Below are 5,962 nucleotides of genomic sequence, written 5' to 3'. Positions count from 1 at the left end.
GCTTCCAGCAGAAATGGGAACAGAAGAATCAAGTGCCTTCCACTGATCGACATCTTTCCTTGCAGTGATTTCCATCCTCTGCAGGGGAGAAAAGAGGGAAGAGAAAAGGTGTGTGCATTCCGTCCTGCCCCGTGCTTCTCCATCCTGATTCCATGTGCTTCTGAGCAAGCCTCCAGGATCTGGATCAAAGAGAAGTGGTGACTTTCCATTGTGCTATGACTGTCTCTTGCCTGATCTCCAGCCCCCAAAGGGAAGAGGAGAGAAGGAAAGAACAGGGGTAGGTGCCTTCCTTGGGTCTCCTGCCTGGGCTTCATGAGTTTTCTGCCTGGTTTCCCACCTCTGGTCAGAGGGGGAAGTGGTTTGCGTGCCTCCCATAGTGCCCTGTGCATTTCCTTCGTGATCTCCACAAATCTCCTGCCTAGTCTCTAGCCTCTGCATCAATGCGGAGAGGTTGATGCTCTCCAATATGCCCTGCCTGTCTTCTACCTGATCTCCAGCCTCCTAAGGGAAGAGGAGAGAAGGAAACAAGAGAAGCAGTAACATGATACTCCGTGAGTCTCTTCCCTGCCTTTTCCTCAGACTCCAGTGAGAGTGGGAGGAGGAGAGGTGAACATCTTCCATTATTCCCATTCCAATCCTTTTTGATATCCAAGATTTTTCTACTTGGTGTTCAGGCTCCACAAGGAAGATGAGAGGAAAGGATATAAGGAGAAGTGAGTGCCTCCACATGTATCCTGCCTGATCTCTATGACTCTCCCTTTTGCTTTCAAGCCTCTGTATCTAAGAGGAGAGACAGTCACCTTCCAATGTGACCCAAAGAGCTTCCTGTCAGATCTTACATAACTGGATAGAAAAGGAAGGAGAGAAGAGAATAGAAGATAAAGGCACGGTACTTCATCCCCCTGCCTCTCCTTCCTGCTCCCCAAAAGTCTTCTTCCTCGTCTCTAGCCTTTAGTGGAAGTGAGAGGAAGTGAGAACGATGTCTTTCACCATGCCTTGTCTATCTCCTGCCTGGCATCAATGAGTGTGCCACATGAGTTCCATCTTCTGTTTCACGTCCAGACTGTGCATGGAAGAGAGATCTGTGCCATTCACAGCGCCCATACTGTCTCCTGCCTCACCTCCAGCCTCCAGATGGAAGAGGAGAGAAGGAAGGAGGAGAGACAAATTTTTCTGTTACTCCCTTCCTATCTCCTGCCTCACCTGCAGCCTGCAGATGGAAGAGGAGAGAAGCAAGGAGAGGCAGATGTATTCTGTTGTGCCCTTTCTGTCTCCTGCCTCATCTCCATCCTCCATATTGAAGAGGAGAAAAGGAAGGAGGAGAGGCCGTTGCCTTCTTTTGTGACCTTCCTGTCTCCTGCGTCACTTCCAGCCTCCAGATGTAAGAGGAAAGAAGGAAGGAGAGGCACACATCTTCTGTTTTTCCCTTCCTGTCTCCTGCTTCACCTCCAGCCTCCAGGTGGAAGAGGAGAAAAGGAAGAAGAGGCACACGTCTTCTTTTGGGCCCTTCCTGTCTCCTGCCCCACCTCCAGCATGCAGATGGAAGAGGAGAAAAGGAGAGGTGGATGTTTTCTGTTGTGCCCTTTGTATCTCCTGCCTTATCTCCAGCCTCAATATGGAAGAGGAGAGTAGGAAAGAGAAGCGGCGGATGTCTTCTGTTGTCCCTTTCCTGTCTCTTCCTTGACCTCCAGCCTCCAGATGAAAGAGAAGAGAAGGAAAGAGGAGAGGCAAATGTCTTCTGTTTTACCATTCCTGTCTCCTACCTCACCTCCACCCTCCAAATGGAAGAGGAGAGAATGAAGGAGAGGCAGATTGCTGTGCCCCTCCTGTCTCATGCCTCACCTCCAGCTTCCAGATGGAAGAGGAAAGAAGAAAGGAGGAGAGGCAGATGTCCTCTGTTTTGCCCTTCCTGTCTCTTGCCTCACCTCCAGCTTCGAGATGGAAGAGGAGAGAAGGAAGGAGATGCAGATGTCTTCTGTTGGGCCTGTCCTGTCTCCTGCCTCACCTCCAGCTTCCAGATGGAAGGGGAGAGAAGAAAGGAGAGGAAAATCCCTTCCCTTGTGTCTGTCCTGTCTCCTGTCTCATCTCCAGCCTCCAGATGGAAGAGGAAATAAGGAAGGAGGAGAGGAAGATGCCTTCTCTTGTGCACTTCCTTTCTCCTTCCTCATCTCCAGCCTCCAGAAAGGAGAGGAGAGGAAGGGAAGGCAGAGGGGTGAGTTCCTTCCAGAGTGATCCTGGAGTCTCCTACCTGATTTTCATGTGGCTCCTTACCATACTTCATGAGTTTCCTGCCTGCACTCTAGCCTGCAGCAGAAATGGGAACAGAAGAATCAAGTGCCTTCCATTGGACTCCATCTTTCTTGGCCGTGATTTCCATCCTCTGCCGGGGAGAGGAGAGGGAAGAGAAAAGGTGGGTGCATTCCATCCTGCCCCGTGCTTCTCCATCCTGATTACCATGTGTTTCTGAGCAAGTCTCCAGGATCTGGATCAAAGAGAAGTGGTGACTTTCCATTGTGCCATGCCTGTCTCTTGCCTGATCTCCAGCGCCCAAATAGAAGAGGAGAGAAGGAAAGAACAGGGGCAGGTGGCTTCCTTGGGTCTCCTGCCTGAGCTTCATGAGTTTTCTGCCTGGTTTACCACCTCTGGTCAGAGTGGGAATAGGTGTGCATGCCTCCCATAGTGCCCCGTGCATTTCCTTCGTGTTCTCCACAAGTCTCCTGCCTAGTCTCTAGCCTCTGCATCAATGAGGTGTGGTGCATGCTTTCCATTGTGCCCTGCCTGTCTTCTACCTGATCTCCAGCCTCTAAAAGGAAGAGGACAGAAGGAAATAAGAGAGGTCGTAACATGATGCTCCGTGGAACTCCTCCCTGCCTTTTCTTCAGACTCCAGTGAGAGTGGAAGGAGGAGTGGTGACCATCTTCCATTATTCCCATTCCTCTCCTTTTTGATCTCCATGAGATTTCTACTTGGTTTTCAGCCTCCACAAGGAAGAGGAGAGGAAAGGACATAAGGAGAAGTGAGTGCATGTATCCTGCCTGATCTCTATGACTCTCCATTCTGGTTTCAAGCCTCTGTATCTAAGAGGAGAGACAGTCACCTTCCAATATGCCCCCAAGAGTTTCTTGTCAGATCTTACCTAACTGGATAGAAGACGAAGGAGAGAAGGGAAGAGAACATAAAGGCACTGTATTTCATCCCCCTGCCTCTCCTGCCTGCTCTCCATAAGTCTTCTGCCTCATCTCTAGCCTTTAGTGGAAGTGAGAGGAAGTGAGAAGGATGTCTTTCACCAAACCCTGTCTATCTCCTGCCTGGAGTCAATAAGTGTGCGACATGCGCTCCATCTTCTGTCTGACCTCCAGACTGTGCATGGAAGAGTGATCTGTGCCATTCACAGTGCCCATCCTGTCTCCTGCCTCACCTCCAGCCTCCAGATAGAAGAGGAGAGAAGGAAGGAGGAGAGACAAATTTTTCTGTTGTGCCCTTCCTGTCTCCTGCCTCACCTCTAGCCTTCAGATGGAAGAGGAGAGAAGGAAGGAGGAGAGACAAAATTTTCTGTTGTTCACTTCCTGTCTCTTGCCTCACATCCAACCTCCAGATGGAAGAGGAGAGAAGCAAGGAGAGGCAGATGTCTTCTGTTGTGCCTTTCCTGTCTCCTGCTTCACCTCCAGCCTGCAGATGGAAGAGGAGAGAAGGAAGGAGGATATACGGATGCCTTCTCTTGTGCCCTTCCTGTCTCCTGCCTCACCTCCAGCCTCCACATGGAAGAGGAGAGAAGGAAGGAGGAGAGGCAGATGTCTTCTGTTGTGCCCTTCTTCTCTCGTGCCTCATCTCCAGCCTGCAGAGGGGAGAGGAGAGGAAAGGAGGGGAGAGTTTGGAGTGCCTTCCACAGTGCTCCAGGAATCTCCTATCTGATTTTCCTGTGGCTCCTGACTGATCTTCATGAGTTTCCTGCCTGAACTCCAGGCCCCAGTGGAAATTGGAAGGCTAAAGTCAAGTGCCTTCCATTGACTCCATCTTTCTTTGCTGTGATCTCCATCCTCTGCAGGGAAGAGGAGAGGGAAGAGAAAAGGTGGGTGCATTCTTTCCTTACCCATGCTTCTCAATCCCAATTACCCTGTGTTTCTGAGCAAGTCTCCAGGACCTGGATCAAAGAGAAGTAGTGACTTTCCATTTTGCCTTGCCTTTCTCCTGCCTGATCTCCAGCCCCCAAAGGGAATTGGAGAGAAGGAAAGAGGAGAGGCATTTGCCTTCCATCATGTTCCAAGGGTCTCCTGCCTAGTCTCCATGAGTCTTCTGCCTGGTATCCATGAGTCTTTTGCCTGGTCTCTAGTGTCTAGCGGGACTGGGAAGAGGATAGATGGGTTCCTGCCATCATGCCCTGAGCATTTCTTTCCTGATCTAATGAGTCTCTTGACTGGTCTTCAGCCTCTGGCTCAAAGAGGGGAGACTGACACCTTCCATTATTACCTTCAGATCTAGTGCCTGATTTCTAGCCTCTTAAGGGAAGATGAGAGAAGGAAAGCAGAGAGGCAGGTACCACCCATCACACTCTATGAGCCTCCTGACTGACCTTCATGAGTTTCCTGCCTAGACTCTTGCCTCCAGTGGGAGTGCAAAGAGGTGAGTCAGGTGCCTTTCGATGTGCCCTATCTGTCTCCTTCTTGAGGTGCATCCTCAGCAGGGAAGAGAAGAAGTAGGAATATTTCATCATTCTTGTGTATCTTCTACCTGGTCTCCACAAGTTTCCTGCCTGGTCTCCTGATGGGTCTCCAGTCACCAGTTGGAGTGGGAAAAGAAAAGGTAGGTGTATTCCATCATGCCCTGTGCTTCTTAGCTCTCATTTGGAAGAATGTCATGCCATGTCTCCAAGATATGGATTGAAGAGGAGAGGTGTGTGCCTTCCATGGTGTCATTCCTGTCTCCTTCCTGATTCCCATTCTCCAAAGGGAAGAAGAGAGAACAAAAGAGCAGAGGCAGGTACCTTCCATCATGCTCCATGAATCTCCTGCCTGGTCTCCATGAGTCTCCTGCCTGGTCTTCATGAGTCTTCCACCTGGTCTCTAGCCTCTGGGGGAATGGGAAGAGGAAAGGTGGGTGCCTTCCATGGTGTCATGACTGTCTCCTTCCTGATTCTCATCCTCCAAAGGAAAGAAGAGGGAAGAAAAGAGCAGAGGCAGGTACCTTCCATAATGCTCCATGGGTCTCCTGCCTGGCCTCCATGAGTCTTCCACCTGGTCTCTAGCCTCTGGGAGGAATAGGAAGAGGAGATGTGGATGCCTTCCATGGGGTCATACCCATGCCTGTCTCCTGCTTGATTTTCATCCTCCAAAGGGAAGAATAGAGGAAAGAGCAGAGGCAGGTACCTTCCATCATGCTCCATGGGTTTCCTGTCTGGTCTCCATGAGTCTCCTGCTTGGTCCCCATGAGTCTTCCACCTGGTCTCTAGCCTCTGGGGGAAAGGGGAAGAGGAGATGTGGGTGCCTTCCATGGTGTCATGCCTGTCTCCTGCCTCATTTTCATCCTCCAAAGGAAAGAAGAGAGAAGAAAAGAACAGATGCAGGTACCGTCCATCATGCTCCATGGGTTTCCTGCCTGGTCTCCATGAGTCTCTTCCTAGTCCCCATGAGTCTTCCACCTGGTCTCTAGCCTCTGGGAGGATTAGGAAAAGGAGATGTGGATGCCTTCTATGGTGTCATGCCCATGCCTGTCTTCTGCTTGATTTTTATCCTCCAAAGGGAAGAAGAGAGAAGGAAAGAGCAGAGGCATGTACCTTCCATTATGCTCCATGGGTTTTCTGTCTGGTCTCCATGAGTCTCCTGCCTGGTCCCCATGAGTCTTCCATCTGGTCTCTAGCCTCTGGGGGAAATGGGAAGAGGAGAGGTGGGTGCCTTCCATGGTGTCATGCCTGTCTCCTGCCTGATTTTCATCCTCCAAAGGAAAGAAGAGAGAAGAAAAGAGCAGA

General features: G+C 50.6%; 1 long non-coding RNA gene across 1 annotated transcript; it reads right to left on the bottom strand.

The window, feature by feature from the left end:
• Window positions 1–317: 317 nt before the first annotated feature.
• LOC138170992 (uncharacterized) lies at window positions 318–5,962 on the bottom strand. The gene is made up of 2 exons (XR_011170785.1): window positions 3,663–5,962; window positions 318–3,500 (listed from the first exon to the last, which is right to left on the bottom strand). It is a non-coding gene; the product is annotated as an uncharacterized lncRNA (long non-coding RNA).

The sequence above is a fragment of the Petaurus breviceps genome, unplaced genomic scaffold (assembly GCF_028583685.1).
Source record: "Petaurus breviceps papuanus isolate PSGF00001 unplaced genomic scaffold, PetGlider_PUasm1.0 400, whole genome shotgun sequence".
Lineage (NCBI taxonomy): Eukaryota > Metazoa > Chordata > Mammalia > Diprotodontia > Petauridae > Petaurus > Petaurus breviceps.
The sequence above is the reverse complement of the archived record's forward strand: the minus strand, read 5'-3'. Positions and strand labels throughout refer to the sequence as shown.